At 50.4% G+C, this 16,921-nt stretch overlaps 1 protein-coding gene across 3 annotated transcripts in view; it reads right to left on the bottom strand.

Moving 5' to 3' along the window:
• Positions 1 to 11,678, bottom strand: part of TNIP1 (TNFAIP3 interacting protein 1) — a 48,284-nt gene extending 36,606 nt beyond the window's left edge. Inside the window, exon 1 of one of the 3 annotated variants that reach the window (XM_030571746.1) lies at positions 11,495 to 11,678. The gene's annotated coding sequence lies outside the window, so the exon portion shown is untranslated. Of the gene's footprint in view, positions 1 to 6,335; positions 6,426 to 11,494 lie in introns of those variants that run through there. The other 2 variants (XM_030571743.1, XM_030571744.1) reach the window with 2 other exon arrangements.
• Between the last annotated feature and the right edge of the window lie 5,243 nt (positions 11,679 to 16,921).

Genomic DNA, 16,921 nt, shown 5'->3' with positions numbered 1-16,921 from the left:
TGAGGTGCTCATTCACTCACACCTAATATTGTTATAAAACATGCATGCAGAGCTGAAAATGTACACCATGCCTTATAAATATAGAGAGGCACATTCCTGGGCTAAAAGAGCTTACAGTAGCTGGAGCACGTGCCATTCGGTCGCTAAATGCTTTCCAGATTGTCTCAGGGCTTGTCTACATCACAAAGTTGCAGCGCTGGTGAGGGGGTTACAGCGCTGCAACTTAGGAGGTGTACACATCTGCAGGGCATCACCAGCGCTGCAACTCCCTGTTTGCAGCACTGGCCGTACTCCCGTTTTGTCTCGGGTGTAGAGGATCCAGCGCTGGTAATCAAGTGTAGACACTTACCAGCGCTTTTCTTGACCTCCGTGGAATAAGCAGGTATCCCAGCATACCTGAGGAAGCCTCTGGTAATCAAGCAGGTCTCCTTCCCCGGTTTGCTCTAGCGTTCCCCGAATCCCCGAGCAAGCAGGTCTCCTTCCCTGTGGTTTGCAGGGGGGTTCGGGGAACGCGAGAGCAAACCGCGGCGAAGCTGGTCTCCTTCCCCGGTTTGCTCTCGCGTTCCCCGAATCCTCGAGCAAGCAGGTCTCCTTCCCTGCGGTTTGCTCTCGCGTTCCCCGAATCCCCGTGCAAGCAGGTCTCCTTCCCTGCGGTTTGCAGGGGGGTTCGGGGAACGCGAGAGCAAACCGCGGCGAAGCTGGTCTCCTTCCCCGGTTTGCTCTCGCGTTCCCCGAACCCCCCTTGAAGCCGCCCAACAGCGCTGCAGTGTGGCCACATCTAACACCACTTGCAGCGCTGGTTGCTGTAAGTGTGGCCACTCTGCAGCGCTGGCCCTATACAGCTGTACTAATACATCTGTAACAACCAGCGCTGCAAAATTGTAGATGTAGACATACCCTCAGAGAAAGTATCTTTATAATCCAGGAAGCACAGTGGGATTAGACGTGGGGGCTGGGCCAAACTGCATGTGTGTGTTATTATGTAAAAGAGTATTATTATGAACCAGCAATTTGGTAGGCATATCAGCCTGGTCCTGGTTTCCTGGATATTAGACAAGAAAAATGATTGAGAAAGGTTGTTCTGTTCATTGTAAACTCTGTGGAGTGGGGACTGTTTTTTTGTTCTGTGTTGCTCAAACTTTTCCTATAGGACAGGGCATATTTTAACAGAGAGACTGACTCCCAAACACCTCCCCTCCCATTTGGGACCACACAATATCCCTTGGGTCACAACAACACTTGCTTACATGAGAAAGTAAAACTGGAAGGACTGCATGTATTTCAGAGAATCATACACATGTAGGGTTGGAAAGGACCTTGAGTGGTCATCTATTTCAGCCCCCTGTGCTTAGACAGGACCAAGTAAACCTAGACCATCCTTGATAGGTGTTTGTCTAACCTGTTCTCAAAAACCTCCAATGACGGGGACTCCACATCTTCCCTCGGAAGCCTATTGCACTATTTAACTAGTCTTATAGTTAGGAAGTTTTTCCTAATATCTAACCTAAATCTCCCTTGCTGCAGATTAAGTCAATTGCTTCTTGTCCTACCTTCAGTGGACATGAGGAACAAACCATCCTCTTTATAACAGCCCTTAACATATACGCAGACTGTTATCAGGACTCCCTTTGGTCTTCTTTTCCTCAGGGCAAAACAGGCCCCGTTTTTTTAAAGCGTTCCTCATAGGTCAGGTGTTTTAAACATTGTATCTTTTTTGTTGCTCTCCTTTGTACTCTCTCCAATTTGTCCACATCTTTCCGAAAGGCACCAAGAACTGGATACAATACTCCAGCTAATGCTGAGCAAAGCGGGACAATTACCTCTCATGTTTTACATACTACACTCCTGTGAATACACCCCAGAACGATAATCAGCTTTTTTCACAACTGCATCATATTGTTCTCACATATTCAATATGTGATCCACTCTAACCCCCAGATCCTTTTCTGCAGTACTGCTGCCTAGCAGTTATTCCCCATTTTGGAGTTGTGCATTTGATTTTCCTTCCCAAGCATATTTTGCACTTGTCTTTATTGAATTTCATCTTGTTCATTTCAGACCAATTCTTCAATTTATCCAGGTCATTTTGAATTCTAATCCTGTGTTCCAAAGTGCTTCCAATCCCTCCCATCTTAAAATCTGCACATGACACTAAGAGCACACTCTCTGTTCCAAGTCATTAATAAAATATTGAATAATACTGGATGCAGAACAGATCCCTGCAGGACTCCACTAGAAATATCCCCCTAGTTTGACAGAGAACCTCTGATAACTACTCTTTGAGTATGGTCTTTCAACCAGCTTTGTAACTACCTTATTGTAATTTCATCTGGACCATATTTTCCCAGTTTGCTTATGAGAATGTCATGAAGGTCTGTGACAAATGACTTACGAAAATCAAGATACATTATGTCTACTGCTTCCTCCCCTCCGCCAGGTCAGTTACCGTATCAAAGAAGGAAATTAGGTAGATATGGCATGATTTGTTCTTTACAAAACCATGTTGTCTATTCCTTACAACTCTATTATCCTCTAGGTGCTTACAAATGGATTGCTTAATAATTTGTTCCAATATCTTTCCAGGTATCAAAGTCAGGCTGACTGGTCTATAATTCCCACTCCCTGGGTCCACTTTCTTCCCTTTTTCAAAGATACGTACTATGTTTGCCCATCTCCACTCCTCTGGGACCTCAACTCATCATCCATGGGTTGCTGAAGATGGTTCTGAGATTACTTAAGGAACTAGCTGAAGCAGTCAAGAGTGAATTTCGTCAGGTCCTGCCAACTTCAATACATTTAACTTACCTAAATATTCTTTAACCTGTTCTTTTCCCTGTTCTGGTTTATGTCCGTCTCCCATGTTGTTAATATTAATTATGCATCTGGTCACAATTAAACTTTTTGTAAGTGAAGAGTGACGCAAAATTGGCATTAAACACCTCAACCTTCTTGGTGTCATCAGCTATTAGCTCTCCTTACTTGCTAAGCAGTGGACTTACACTTTCCTTCATCTTTCTCTGACTCTTAACCGGCAATAAGACAAGGTTCTATAAATACATTATGTCCCTTGCGAGACACAACTCATCTGGTGCCGTAGCCTGATGTTTCCCTACATGCCTGTACTATTCTTTTGTATTCATCCTTAGCAATCTGTCCATGTCTCCACTTCTTGCAGGATTCTTTTTTGACTCTTTGTTTATTAACCAATGGAGCCATATTGGCCTCTTATTATTCTTCCTATCTTTCCTTCACGTTGGGATAGTTCGCTGTCATGCCATTAATACAGTCTCCTTGAGAAAAAGGCAGCCTTCCTGAACACGTTTACCTTTCGATTTTCTTCCTATGGGACCTCACCTACCAGTTCTCTGAGTGCGTTAAATTGCTTTCTTTGAAGTCCATTGTGCTTATTCCCCTGCTCGCATGCCTTCCTTTCCTTTGAATAATGAAATCTATCATTTCAAGATCACTTTCACCCAAACTGCTTTCCACCTTAAGATTTGCAATCAATTCCTCCCTGGTAGCCAGAATCGAATCTAAAATGGCTGCCCCTCTGGCTACTTCCTCCCCCTTCTGAAACAAGAAGTTGTCCACAATACGTTCCAATAACTTATTGGAGATTTTGTGTTTTGCCATATTACTTTTCCAACAGATAAGTGGATAAAGTCCCTCATTACCATTACAGCCTGGCCTTATTTTTAGTTGCCTTTGTGTGATTAAGGACCCAGAACCAAGGCGAGATGCCAGCCCCAGATGACCAGCTAGCTGTCTGGACTACTAGCAAGCACTCTGTGAACCACAGATGGTCCATGGACTACACAGCTCAGTAACCTTTGATCTAACCCAAAAAGGCAATCAGCAAGTTAGATTTTCCTAGGACTCATCTTTGCCTTTCAGTCCAAGCCAGGTAAATGCAAATCTGGAAAGGTAAACTACAGGGAGAACACGTGTCTCTCTTTCATAGATCAGCTAGGATGTTGTTCTTTGAAATCACAACTGGATTGACTATTGAGAAATTTCTTCCCACCATCAAATCCTTTGACTTGCAGCACACAGAACCAGGTGTCCACCAGACACTCTTCTAAGGCGAGTTCTGAGGCTTTCCATGCACGATGCTCTCTGTGACAAGGTTAGCAGGGAAGGCTGTGTCTAGTGATCAGCTCAGAGGACGGGTTGTCAGGCCTCCTGGGTTCTACACACGAGCGATGTGGGTGAGTCAAGTCATTTCTCTGAGGATCAGTGTCTCCATCCGTACAGGAGGGATAATACTATGTATCGTTATTCCAGGGTTGTTGCAAGGTTTATCTAATGTATGTCCATAGAGTCCACGGATTAAAAACAGTGCGTGCGAGCAGGACATCAATATTACCCAGGGAGCAAAACAGTCTGCAGGGACTCACCAGGGAGCCTCAAATGGCTCCTGGGAATGGGTAAGTTGCTCTTCTGGAACAGAGGCGGCTCTAGACAGTTCGTCGCCCCAAGCACGGCGGCATGCCGCAGAGGGTGCTCTGCCAGTCGCCAGGAGGGCGGCAGGCAGCTCTGGTGGACCTCTCGCAGGCATGCCTGTGGAGGGTCCACTGGTTCCGCGAGCCGCTGGTCCCGCGGCTCTGGTGGACCTCCTGCAGGAGTACCTGCGGAGGGTCCACCGGAGCTGCCTGCTGCCCTCCTGGCGACCGGCAGGGCGCCCCCCTCGGCATGCCGCCCCAAGCACGCGCTTGGCGCGCTGGGGCCTGGAGCCGCCCCTGTTCTGGAAGCTGCTATTATGTCAGACACTGTCCCCAAGCCAAAGCTGTAAGTGACATCTATAATCAGCAGCACCCCAGTTCCAAGCACGCCCCCAAGGTCTGCGCTGTGCATGGGCGGCACAGTAAGTGGAGGAGCAGCATGTAACGCCCCCACACCTTACCACATGCACACAGTGCCTTAGGGGGCACTCCAGGGAGTGCGGCACTGTCGGGGACCTTTGGGGCCAATGGGCTGGCAGGGCGATGTCTCATGGTTTGCCAGGTGGGCACCGCACCTCAGCTTTTCCACCACAGGTCCATGAATCAGGCCCACTCAGAAAGAGTGAGTCACTGGGTATCGGGGCGGAGGGTAGTGCAGATGTCTGGAGAGCCGCCGAGGGCAGTGGGGTGGCTTTGCCTACATGCCCCCCCCCATGGCACCATTATCAGTCCTGGGTGACCCCACCCCACTGCTCCAGGGAAGCAGAGCAGAGCGAGACCTCCATCAACCTCCCCACCCCCCCTGCAATAACAACATCCCGGGGGGGCCGGGGAGCACCACCTCCATTCCCACACCTTCCTTCCCAGGAGCCCCACAGCGAGGGGGGGGGCAGCACTTGGGAAAGCAAAGCGCCTCCGGAGACAGCCAAGCAGCTGGGGGGCAGGGAGGGAGGAGGGAGAAGCCCGATCTGCCGAGCCCCGCTTTGCTTTACAAACACTCAGCTCCAGTCTCCCAGCCCGGCCCCCTGCAGAGGGGATGCGGCCAGGTCAGGCCAGCCCAGCAGGACGCCGCGCGGCGGAGCCCCGCAGCAGCGCCCCTTCCCGGCTGGCTGCAGCCGGGACCCCCCGTCCCAGCGCGGCTGGCTGCAGGGGGCCCCCCGCCGCTACCCGGGCTGGCTGCAGCCGGGCCCCTCCGTCCCAGCGCGGCTGGCTGAAGCCGGCCCCCCCCCCCCGCCGCTACCCGGGCTGGCTGCAGCCGGCCCCCCCCGTCCCAGCGCGGCTGGCTGCAGCCGCCCCCCCCGCCGCTACCCGGGCTGGCTGCAGCCGCCCCCCCCCGTCCCAGCGCGGCTGGCTGCAGCCGCCCCCCCCCCCGCCGCTACCCGGGCTGGCTGCAGCCGGCCCCCCCCCGTCCCAGCGCGGCTGGCTGCAGCCGCCCCCCCCCCCGCCGCTACCCGGGCTGGCTGCAGCCGGGCCCCCCCGTCCCAGCGCGACTGGCTGCAGCCGGGGCCCCCCCCGCCGCTACCTGGGCTGGCTGCAGCCGGGCCCCCCCGTCCCAGCGCGGCTGGCTGCAGCCGGGCCCCCCCCGCCGCTACCTGGGCTGGCTGCAGCCGGGCCCCCCCGTCCCAGCGCGGCTGGCTGCAGCCGGGCCCCCCCCCCGCCGCTACCCGGGCTGGCTGCAGCCGGCCCCCCCCGTCCCAGCGCGACTGGCTGCAGCCGGCCCCCCCCCCGCCGCTACCCGGGCTGGCTGCAGCCGGGCCCCCCCCGTCCCAGCGCGGCTGGCTGCAGGGGGCCCCCCCGCCGCTACCCGGGCTGGCTGCAGGAGCCCCCCCGTCCCAGCGCGGCTGGCTGCAGCCGGGGCCCGGGCACACTGGCAAGCGGAGGGTCTCGTCCTACCTGGGGACGGGCAGCCCGGGTCTGCCGGCGGCGCGCGCCCTACCGCGACTCCCGCGGGGACCGCTCAGCTCGCGGCAGGAGGAGGAAGTGAGTCAGCCCCGCCTCCCCTGGAAATTCCCACCCGTGATTGACAGGCCTGAGAGCTAACCAGCAAACCCCCCCCCCCCCGCGTGCCGCAGATCGGCTGCTAGCGGCTGGGGGGGGACGACAGAAACAGAGGGCAAGAGGGGGTGGGGGAAGGGCAGGAGCTGCAGGGCAGGGAGCCTGGGGGGGTGGGATTGGGGGGTGGGGGGTAGACACAGGAGAGCAGAGGGAGGGGTGTGGCCATAGAATCCTAGAATCTCGGGGTTGGAAGGGACCTCAGGAGGTCAGCTAGTCCAACCCCCTGCTCAAAGCAGGACTAATCCCCAACTAAATCATCCCAGCCAGGGCTTCCTCAAGCCTGACCTTAACATCCTCTAAGGAAGGCAATTCCACCACCTCCCTAGTTAGCCCATTGCAGTGCTTCACCACCCTCCTAGGGAAATAGTGCTTCCTCATATCCAACCTAAACCTCCTGCACTGCAACTTGAGACCATTGCTTCTTGTTCTGTCTTCTGGACCACTGAGAACAGTCCAGATCCAGCCTCTTTGGAACCCCCTTTCAGGTAGCTGAAAGCAACTATCAAATCCCCCCTCATTCTTCTCTTCTGCAGACTAAATAACCCCAGTTCCTTCAGCCTCTCCTCACAAGTCATGTGCTCCAGCCCCCTAATCATTTTCTTTGCCCTCTGCTGGACTCTTTCCAATTTTTCTACATCCTTCTTGTAGTGTGGGGCCCAAAACTGGACACAGTACTCCAGAAGAGGCTTCACCAATGTCAAATAGAGGGGGATGATGACATCCCTCGATCTGCTGGTAATGCCCCTACTTATACAGCTCAAAATGCCATTAGCCTTCTTGGCAACAAGGGCACATTGTCAACTCCTATCCAGCTTCTCGTCCACTGTAACCCCTAGGTCCTTTTCTGCAGAACTGCTTCCTAGCCATTCGGTCCCCAGTCTGTAACAGTGAATGGGATTCTTCCGTCGTAAGTGCAGGACTCTGCATTTGTCCTTGCTGAACCTCATCAGGTTTCTTTTGGCCCAGTCCTCTAATTTGTCTGTGTCCCTCTGTATCCTATCCCTGTCCTCCAGTGTATCTACCACTCCTCCCAGTTTAGTGTCATCTGCAAACTTGCTGAGAGTGCAGTCCACACCGTCCTCCAGATCATTAATGAAGATATTGAACAAAACTAGCCCCAGGACTCACCTTGGGGCACTTCACTTGAAACCGGCTGCCAACTAGACCTGGAGCCATTGATCACTACCCGTTGAGCCCAACGATCTAGCCAGCTTTCTATCCACCTTATAGTCCAATCATCAGCTCATACTTCTTTAACTTGGTGGCAAAAATACTGTGAGAGACTGTATCAAAAGCTTTGCTAAAGTCAAGGAATAACACATCCACTGCTTTCCCCTCATCCACAGACCCAGTTATTAAGGAAAAGAAAAAGTAGTAAGAATAAAGGATGGGAGAGACCATCAGGAAACTACACTAGTGTTCTGGACAGAGGGTCCTGCAGCATCGGGCTTGTGCACTGTGACATTCTGGAGTGCTCTGGACTGAGGGCCCCGCAGCATCAGGGTTGTGCACTGTGACGTTCTGGAGCATTCTGGACGGAGGGCCCCGCAGCATTGGGGTTGTGCACTGTGACGTTCTGGAGTGCTCTGGACTGAGGGCCCCGCAGCAACGGGTTGTGCACTGTGACGTTCTGGAGTGTTCTGGATGGAGGGCCCCGCAGCATCAGGGTTGAGCGCTGTGACGTTCTGGAGCGTTCTGGACAGAGGGCCCCGCAGCATCAGGGTTGAGCGCTGTGATGTTCTGGAGCGTTCTGGAAGGAGGGTCCTGCACCCCACAGCATTGAGGTTATGCACTGGGACGTTCTGGAGCATCTGGACGGAGGGCCCCGTGCCTTGCAGCATCGGAGTTGTGCACTGTGACGTTCTGGAGCATTCTGGATTGACAGCCCCATGACATGCAGCATCGGGTTGTACGTTGTGATGTTCTAGAACATTCTGGACTGATGGCCCCATGTGCTGTAGATTGTACACTGTGATGTTCTGGAGCGTTTTGGACTGACAACCCCATGTCCTGCAGCATAGGAGTTTTACACTGTGATGTTCTGGAGCATTCTGGGCTGATGGCCCCATGGGATCACTCTTCTGAGCTGTAGCATAGCTACAGAACACTGTAATTGTCTTTATAACACAAAGAGCAGGAAGAGGCAACCACTCTTATGTCCCTATTTTCCCTTCCTAAATTTAGCACTTGCATTGTTTTGGAGTCTTCGAGTCACTGATCCCACCTTGGCTATCTGTGAAAGGGGAACGGACAGGGAGGGAGGCAGAAGGCTGATCGTCTTTCTCAAATGATTACGTATGTGGTGGGGGATTTCCACTTCTGGATGGAAGTGGGTACCGCCACAGTGGTGCTTGCAGTGAACGTTGGGCTGTTCACTATCTGCCGCTTCCTCTCAGCCTCTCCAACCCACAGTTGCTCAGGAAGAAAAAAAAGCCTTGAAGCCTGCATCTGATTCTATTAATATTTACTATTTATATTGCCATAGCAAGCAGCAGCCCCGAACTGCCCAAGGACCAAGGCACCATTGTACAAACACAGAACACAAAGGTGGTCTTTGCCCCACATGTTAGCTGCCCACTGGCTGTCTGCTTGCATTTGGCAGTATCAGCAATCATTACGGGACACTTATGCATGGTGGGTGTTGTGATTTGCAGGGTGCCAAAGGAGAGCAGGTCCCATGCTGATGATATAGCTCAATGTGCAGCAGCAGTAAAAACCCAAAATGTTAGGAACCATTAGGAAAGGGAAAATCAGACAGAGAAAATCATAATGCCACTATATAAATCCATGGTACACCCACCCCTTCAATACTGCATGCAATTCTGGTTGCCCCATATCAGAAAAGATATATTAGAATTGGAAAAGGTCCAGAGTAGGGCAACAAAAATAATTAAGGGTTTGGGACAGCTGCCATGTGAGAAGAGATTAGAAAGAGGGGGGAGTTTTCAGCTTGGAAAAGAGACAACTAAGGGGGTTATGATAGAGGGCTATGGTGTGGAGAAGGTGAATAAGGGAGTGTTATTTACTCCTTCACATAACACAATGAAATTAACAGGCAGCAGGTTTAAAACAAACAGAAGGAAGTACTACTTCACACAACACACAGTCAGCCTGTGAAATGCCTTGCCAGGGGATGGTGTGAAGACCGAACTTATAATGCGGTTAAAAAAATTAGATAAGTTCATGGAGGATACACCAATGACTATTAGCCAAGATGGTCAGGGATACAACCCCACATTGTGGATGTCTCTAGCCTCTGACTGCCCGAAGCTAGGACTGGATGACGGGTGATGGATCACTTGCTGATAACCCCGTTCTGTTCATTTTCTCTGAAGCACCTGGCATTACTAGAGGGGGGAGTCTGTGCAGCTGTCAGCAAGGAACCCATGGTTCTGGGGAGGGGAGAATCAGAACGGAAACTCTGAGTCTTTAGGTGGATACTCCCATGTTTGGATCTCAGGACATCACAGACTCAGAGGTAGAACCCCCCCGGCCAGGCTGGGGAGGTGAAAGTGGGGCACAGGGCGCATGGAGGTGCAAAATCCATTCTTACTTCAAGTTTTCACAAGTGAATTACACAGATGTAACCGAGAATTGCCAGACGCAGCATTCCTCTGGCTAGAGAATGGTCACTGTGTTTCCTTAGCATGCCAGAGACCCACTGCTTTGTTTCCCAGTGACCAGACATTTCCCTAGCCTTGTAACTATGGCCGACTCCCCTTGATATCAAGGGGAACTGTGCACGAAGGTCAAGAGCGCTATGTGGCTCTAAGAATGCATGAGAGGCACGCCTGTGTACAGTGCAAAGAGCTGCTCCAGAGTTACTGCAGCTTTCCTGGCATCATGAGCGGCTCAGATTGTGAGAATTCCCCAGCCTTTATTGCCTAGGGGAGAGTCAAGTCATCTGGCCTTTTGAGCTGTTTGTTCTCATAATATATTGGAAAATCGACATTGAAACCTGTTTCCTTATCACATTCCCGCCCTCCCCACACACCCTGCTTCTGTTATTGTAGGATGGTGGATAATGACAGGAAAAAAAGAGCCGGTGACAACTGCAGGGAATTTTCCCATTTTTGCACAATATTGCATAGATTTTAACATGCTGGACCTGATGTTCCATTTAATTATTAGCCATTTTTTGCCAGTAAGGTGCTAGGGAATATGCCTAGCAGGCTGTGGAACAAGCAGAGGATCCACACTGCAAGCAGAGAAGTTGAACCATTCTCCTATAGCTTTCAGCCTATGCACCTCATTGCTGACTTGTGGCAACTCCTACTAGCCCATGGTGGGCTCTCTCGGAAGTCTGCCTGTACACTTCAATCCTGCCCTACAGCACGGTCAGCCATTCCAGCCTTGGCTTCCTGCAGTACACTGGCCATGCACCACAATCACTTGTTGGAAACTGGAGGATTCAGGAAACGCCGGAGAACACTGTCATTAAAGTACGTTACAAGGGGTAAGCTCTGTGGCCCAGGCCTCGAAGCTCTAAATAGAACAATGCCTTAAAATATTCTACAGGGTTTAATTTCACAGCTCACCATGTTGTAGGGCTTTGGTTTTGGGGCTCTCGTGTCCTGCATTTTAAACCAGTGCAGGAAATGTAAATGCCAATGTTCTATAGCTGAATATACCACCCAGGCACTCTGTGCAACCAGGCATCTATGACCGAAAAACAATCAAATTATCCCCGCTTCTCCCAAAGCTCATTTCATTCTGTTTTTCGTTCTGTAAGCCAGCAGAAAGCCTGGAGGCAAAGCTAAATACAGCCATATTGAGCCACAAATGGGCTTGTTTTTAACATAGTGTCTCAGCCTGCAAATAAATAGCTTAACGCAGACTGTAAAAACTCTGGTCTATTTCTGTCAAAGAGAGAGAAAGAGGTGTCTTGCCTCTATCTCCATAGTTCTAAAATCTTGATTTACACCCTAACAACTGACTCTTCTCCCTTTCTTCTTATCTACCACATGCTCTGGCTAAAAGAACCGTTGGTTACTCACCCAAGTAGGGCCAAGGGGAGCTGGCAAGAGAGAGCCTTCAATCCAGCCTCTGGGCTGCTAAGCGAATACAGGAAGGAAAGCCCAGCTGAGTTTACTTTTAGGCAGGAGAAGGGGAATTCCCCATGATGAGGCCCCAGACAGCTGGAGTGGTTTGATAAGGAGCCACACACAGCGTGAAGGGCTCTCCTGCATCTGTCCTCATTAGTAATTGCAGCCTGGAACCACAGAACAATGATTCAGTTATGGAATCCTAGGAAGGCTGATGAGATCATCTAGTTCCTGCCTGGCCACCGGAAGATTGTTCTCTTTCTCGCATTCCCGTATGTTTAGTGACGTCCCTAGTTTAGTGTTACTAGGAAATACTTCCTACTGGCCAGCCTGCCTTGTCCTCCCTAGCCAGTGATCAGCACATCCCACTGACATTCCCTCACTGTCCCATCAGCCTCAGCAGCGGTGAAGTCAGTTGAGCCAGTGGTACAATGCCGAAGGCAGGGTGAATGGACACCAGCCCTGCAGTCATTCCAAATAAACCACGTGGAGTGGTTACCAAGTTCTTCGACAGTCTGCTCAATAGCTGGAACTGGCTGGTGCTGGAATAGACATGAAAGAGTCAGAGTCTTTTCCATTTTAAAGAGATTGATCCCAACTCTCCAGGGGGCCTTTGACTGAGGCCATAACGTTAAGTCGGTTATAGTGCAGAACACTGCTCTGCCAGCATGGACTTTATATTCCTCCGATTCCCTCATTCCACAAGTCAAAGGATGATGATAGGAGCAAGTTCGGCTGCCAGGTCCACTCATGCAGACCCACTGATTCCAGCAGCCTTGTCTATACTAGCCAAATGACTGCTTGTGCTATATAACAGCTGTTGCACTGGTATAAGCACTGATGTAGACAGTGCTCCTACCACAGTATCATGCAAATATGTGCCGAATATGTCCTGGCAGTAAAAACGCCAGAGCCCCATCTACACAGCAGGACAAATTCTCTGATAGGATAACTCCGCTCATGTCTCAGAGCACCTAGAGCAGTTTAGCACCCAGAAGCTGCACCCTTGCTGGCTCCTGCTCTGTTGTGAGCATTTGTTTTTCTATTCTAGATGCACCCAGTGCAGGATGCACAACTATAACTGACAGCAGAATCTGGAGAGACAAGGTGGGTGAGGTGATATCTTTTATTGGACCATCTGGCTCAGTTTTTCTAGCTGCTCATCCTGCATCTACCTGGCATCAGAAATTCAGGCTGTGTTCACCCCGCTCATTATATCACCTTACTTCTAGAATTAAGGGGACAACTTGGCTGGTGCTGCATAAGGCAGATTGGAATCCAGCTTCCTCCCCTATCGGCATTACTGTACCTGGCTTTGGCACTTGGAACAGGAAACTAAGGGAGCAAATTTGCACTGGTTTGGTTATGCCAGTTTAGTTAAATTGGTACAAGCCCCAAGCTGTACACACACAGTTCAATTCAGAAGTGGCTTATTACGGTTTAGCTTAAACCTGTTCCTAATCAGTTCCTGCCAAACCAAAACTGACCTGGTGCAAACCAGAGTCCCCTCATAGTGCCTTTTGCACAAATTTATGTAGATGAGTTTAAAATTGCACCTTTTGTTAAACTGGTGCAACTCTGCATGCAGATGAGCCCTGAGTAAGAAAACATCCTGGTGCCCCCTGTTTACTTGCTCGGGTTAATTTTGTAATCTCATCCTATAACTTTGTACAAGTGGAGGGGGGAGAGACGGGTTGGGGACAAAGGTCAGGAATCAAATCCCAGACACAGAGGGCATCTCGAGAGAAGGCACAGGGGGGAGTGGACAGGATTAAAGGATGAGTGCTTTTCTAGGCCATTTTTGCACTTTGATCTGTGCAGGGCACCACATTTCTGACATTTCGGTGTCTACTGACATCAGAAGTGGGGTTTCGCTGCTCCTGTGGCTGTAGTATTTACCAGTCCAAGCTGGTCTGTTTTGTTGCTTTGGTTGACAAAGGAAAGCAGAAGAACTGCGAGGATGATGCCTTCTGAGCTCAGGGAGGAAGCTTTGGCCACAGAAGGGGATTTCCAGAACATCAAGATCTGACTATGTAAATCATGCACTCACTTTACCCTGGCAGGATGAGAGGGCTCAGGGATGGAATGCAAGGGAGTGGGATGAGTTGGAAATCAAGTAGGATAGAGGCAGGAGCTGAGAGGGAAAGAGGGGAAGACTACAGAGGGGAGGAGAGCGGACCATTGAGGAGGCGAGAGAGGGAAAGAAGAGGTGTGGAGGGGAGAAGTGATAATGGGAGGAGAGGAAGGGGACAGGACTATTAGGGTGAAGAAGAGAATAGAGTTAAGGTAGGCAATTGCTTCTCCATACCTTCTGCAGCCCTGGCCTAGGGAAGCTATTTAGACTCATGCCTAAAGGGCAGTTTTCTCCATGACCCATCCCATCATGCTGGGGCTTTTACCCTTTCATTTAATCAAATAACTTCCCCCACTTCCCAGAACGTGTACCAAGGATCTTCTCTACCCAGTAAGCCATCCTATGGGCACCAAAAGCATCGGTGGCACGATCAGATTGTCAGTGATGGACATAAACTGAATATCCAGCCAGATTACCTTCAGGACCTAGCCAGAGATGGAGCTGGGTGGTGTTCCATCGGCAAGGAGGTCATTATTCCCTTCCCATTATTGTAGGTATGCAAGACCATTTGATGGCTAACAAGAACTGTGAAATCAAGCAGAGGCACATGTCATGGCCAATTCTATGGGCCACATTCTGGTGTAAACTGGTGCAGCTCCAGAGATGGCAGCAGAGCCACACCAATATGCAGTAACAGAGAATTTGGTCCTAAGAGATCTCAGATCATGTTTTGCTTTGCTTTAGGCTTTAGCTATTTCAAGCCTAAATTTTCAAGGCCAGTAACACACAGGGCATTCTCTATAACCCCACAGACTCAGAACTGTTTGCCATCAAATTGCCTTTAACTAGACACAACAACAAAAAAAGATCAGCAATCATCATCTGATGGACTGTTGGCACCACAGAGATGAGGAGGTTCCTGGGACAGCCCATTGTGGGTGGGGAAGGGGGTTTGTCGCATGCACGGAGCAAATTAGGTAGTAGAGACACAACTGAAAGAGTAACACAGTGGCAAAACATGGTCATGCCCTTACCAGGTTTCTGCAGCGATACTTCTCTGTAAATAACCAGGCCCTGTGGTCAACAACTCCAGCATGCACATCAACTTGGGACCCAACTCTGGTTTCCATCCACTGTCTCTGGTCAGACCAGGTCCCTTTCTGCACAAGCCATTTCCATTAAAACTGGTACAGGGAGTTTCGTGTGAAAACAGGAGTCAAGAAGGGTTGTCAACCCTCCAGGATTGTCCTTGGAGTCCAGCCAAACTTGGCAACCCTAGAATCAAGACTGTTGTTTCCTCCTTATCTGTCTATAGTTTGGGAGAGCTGAAAAGCCAGAGAAAAAACAAACAAAAATAACCTACTGACTCCCCACCTTGCACAGAGAAACATACTGAAAACACTGCTCCAAACCCCAGCCTGCTGGTGTTTTAGTGAACTCAGATTTCTCCAAAGCAGCACTGTTGGTTTTGGCCAGAAGACAGCAGCTTAATGAGGCCACAGCATGGAATGTAGGGAGAGGGGCTAGACCCCAGAGCCATCCTCGTGCTGAATACATTTGCCAAACCTCCCAGAGTCTGACAGCAGCAAAGAGGACCCAAAATAGTCCTGGGAACTGACTCAGAGTGAAAGCTCATCCATTTGGGACTCAAATCACTGGCTTTGGGGTTTTTCTAAGTGTTGCAACTAATGAAATGCAATTTTGCTTTGCCTGGAAACAATCCCTCACTGACAGCAATGCTGCAGCAGAATGCAAAGCAGCTGTGTGCGTCTGGTCCTCTCTGTTCTTGTACTGGTACATGAACCCCTGGCCCTCGCAGACAGTTTCCTGTGGGAACACAGAAGGCTTTGTTTTCCTTGGGGGGGGCGGGGGGCAGGAGATAGGGCAGACCCAGACCTGCATTCGTATCTCTCCCAAGAGTCAACTTTCGGGTGCTTCCCTTTTTTTATTCTACACCCTCTCGCTTCCTTCTATAGCGCTGTGGTTCTTAAAACATTAGAACAACTTTCCTGTTGCATTTATTTCTGTGTTTGACATGGCCTTTTTCATGTACTTACTGGAGGCAGGGAGAAAAGCTGTTTGGGGTGTGACAGGCGAGAGAGGAAATACCACCTAGGACTGATGACACTTTCCTGGTTACAGGTGTCCATTGAATTACCAGAGGTCGCCATTTGCCTTCAGAACCACATAACCTAGCCAGGTGAGGTCCTGAGAAAGATTTCAAGGCTGGGAAAGTTCAGCCTATGGAGTCTGAGCTTAGAACAGGCTCAGATCCAATGCATGATGTGGGAGAGAGGTGTACTGGAGGAATAGTCCTGGCTCTCCTCTGGAGACCAGGACTAAAATCCTAGATGGGTGAAGATGGCCTGGATGCAAGGCCTTTCACCTTCAAATATCTCATTTGATCACATTGGTCCCTTCTGACCCTAAAGTCTATGAGTCTGTCTCTATTTGTAAAGGTCCCCCACCCACAGACTTGGCCATGAGCCTCACAGGATCGGGATAGCAGGGGCTGCAAGACAGGGACCTAGAGCAAGAGTAGCAAGAGGTTCTGCCAGATGGAGATCAAGATGCATTTAAACCCTGGGCAGCGGAACCACTATGCTTGGCTCAGGCTGCTTCAATTAACCCTTCACTTTTAAAATCATCCAAAGATGTGACTTGCCATCCCAACGCCACCCTGCTTTTCTCATGCAGCAGAGCCTGTTCTTTCTCTAAGATCTTGAACAGCACCAAGAAGATGGTCAGAAGTTAAACAAAATCACTTCTACCCCTCCGCCACCCCAGCCAATTTTCTGCATCACAGAACGTGCCAGTAGTTTACATGGCGACCAAGTTATCTTTTTGATGCATAAGAAGTCAGTCTTAAACCTTGGAGCACAGAGATCGTTACTCTCTCATTTCCTTGTCATTCATTTCAAGTGGGTGCTACTGCACTTTTGGTTTTGGTTACACTTCTCACTGCAGAAATAGCTGCACTCTGCTGGGAGCATCATTCCAGTCAGAGGGAGGGAGAGCAGGAACCGTCTTGCATCACCAAAGTCTTCCCCACTCGTCCATGATGATGAACAAGGACAATTTCTGGGGCGGGCTGCCTGGGAAGTAGAGAAGAAGATGGAGTTGGATTATTTCCCAAAGCAGAAGTAGAGAAGAAGGTGGAGTTGGATTATTTCCCAAAGCACCAGACGGACAGGATAAAGAGGGAAAATACTCCAAATGCAGAACGAGTCCTGTAGGATTGTGCTTGAGTTCCCCAAACCACTACAGCTCTCCTATTATTCTGGGGGGACCCCACCTCTGACATT

The sequence above is a fragment of the Gopherus evgoodei genome, chromosome 8 (assembly GCF_007399415.2).
Source record: "Gopherus evgoodei ecotype Sinaloan lineage chromosome 8, rGopEvg1_v1.p, whole genome shotgun sequence".
NCBI lineage: Eukaryota > Metazoa > Chordata > Testudines > Testudinidae > Gopherus > Gopherus evgoodei.
Note: the sequence above shows the minus strand (reverse complement) of the source record. Positions and strands in the feature narration are given on the sequence as shown.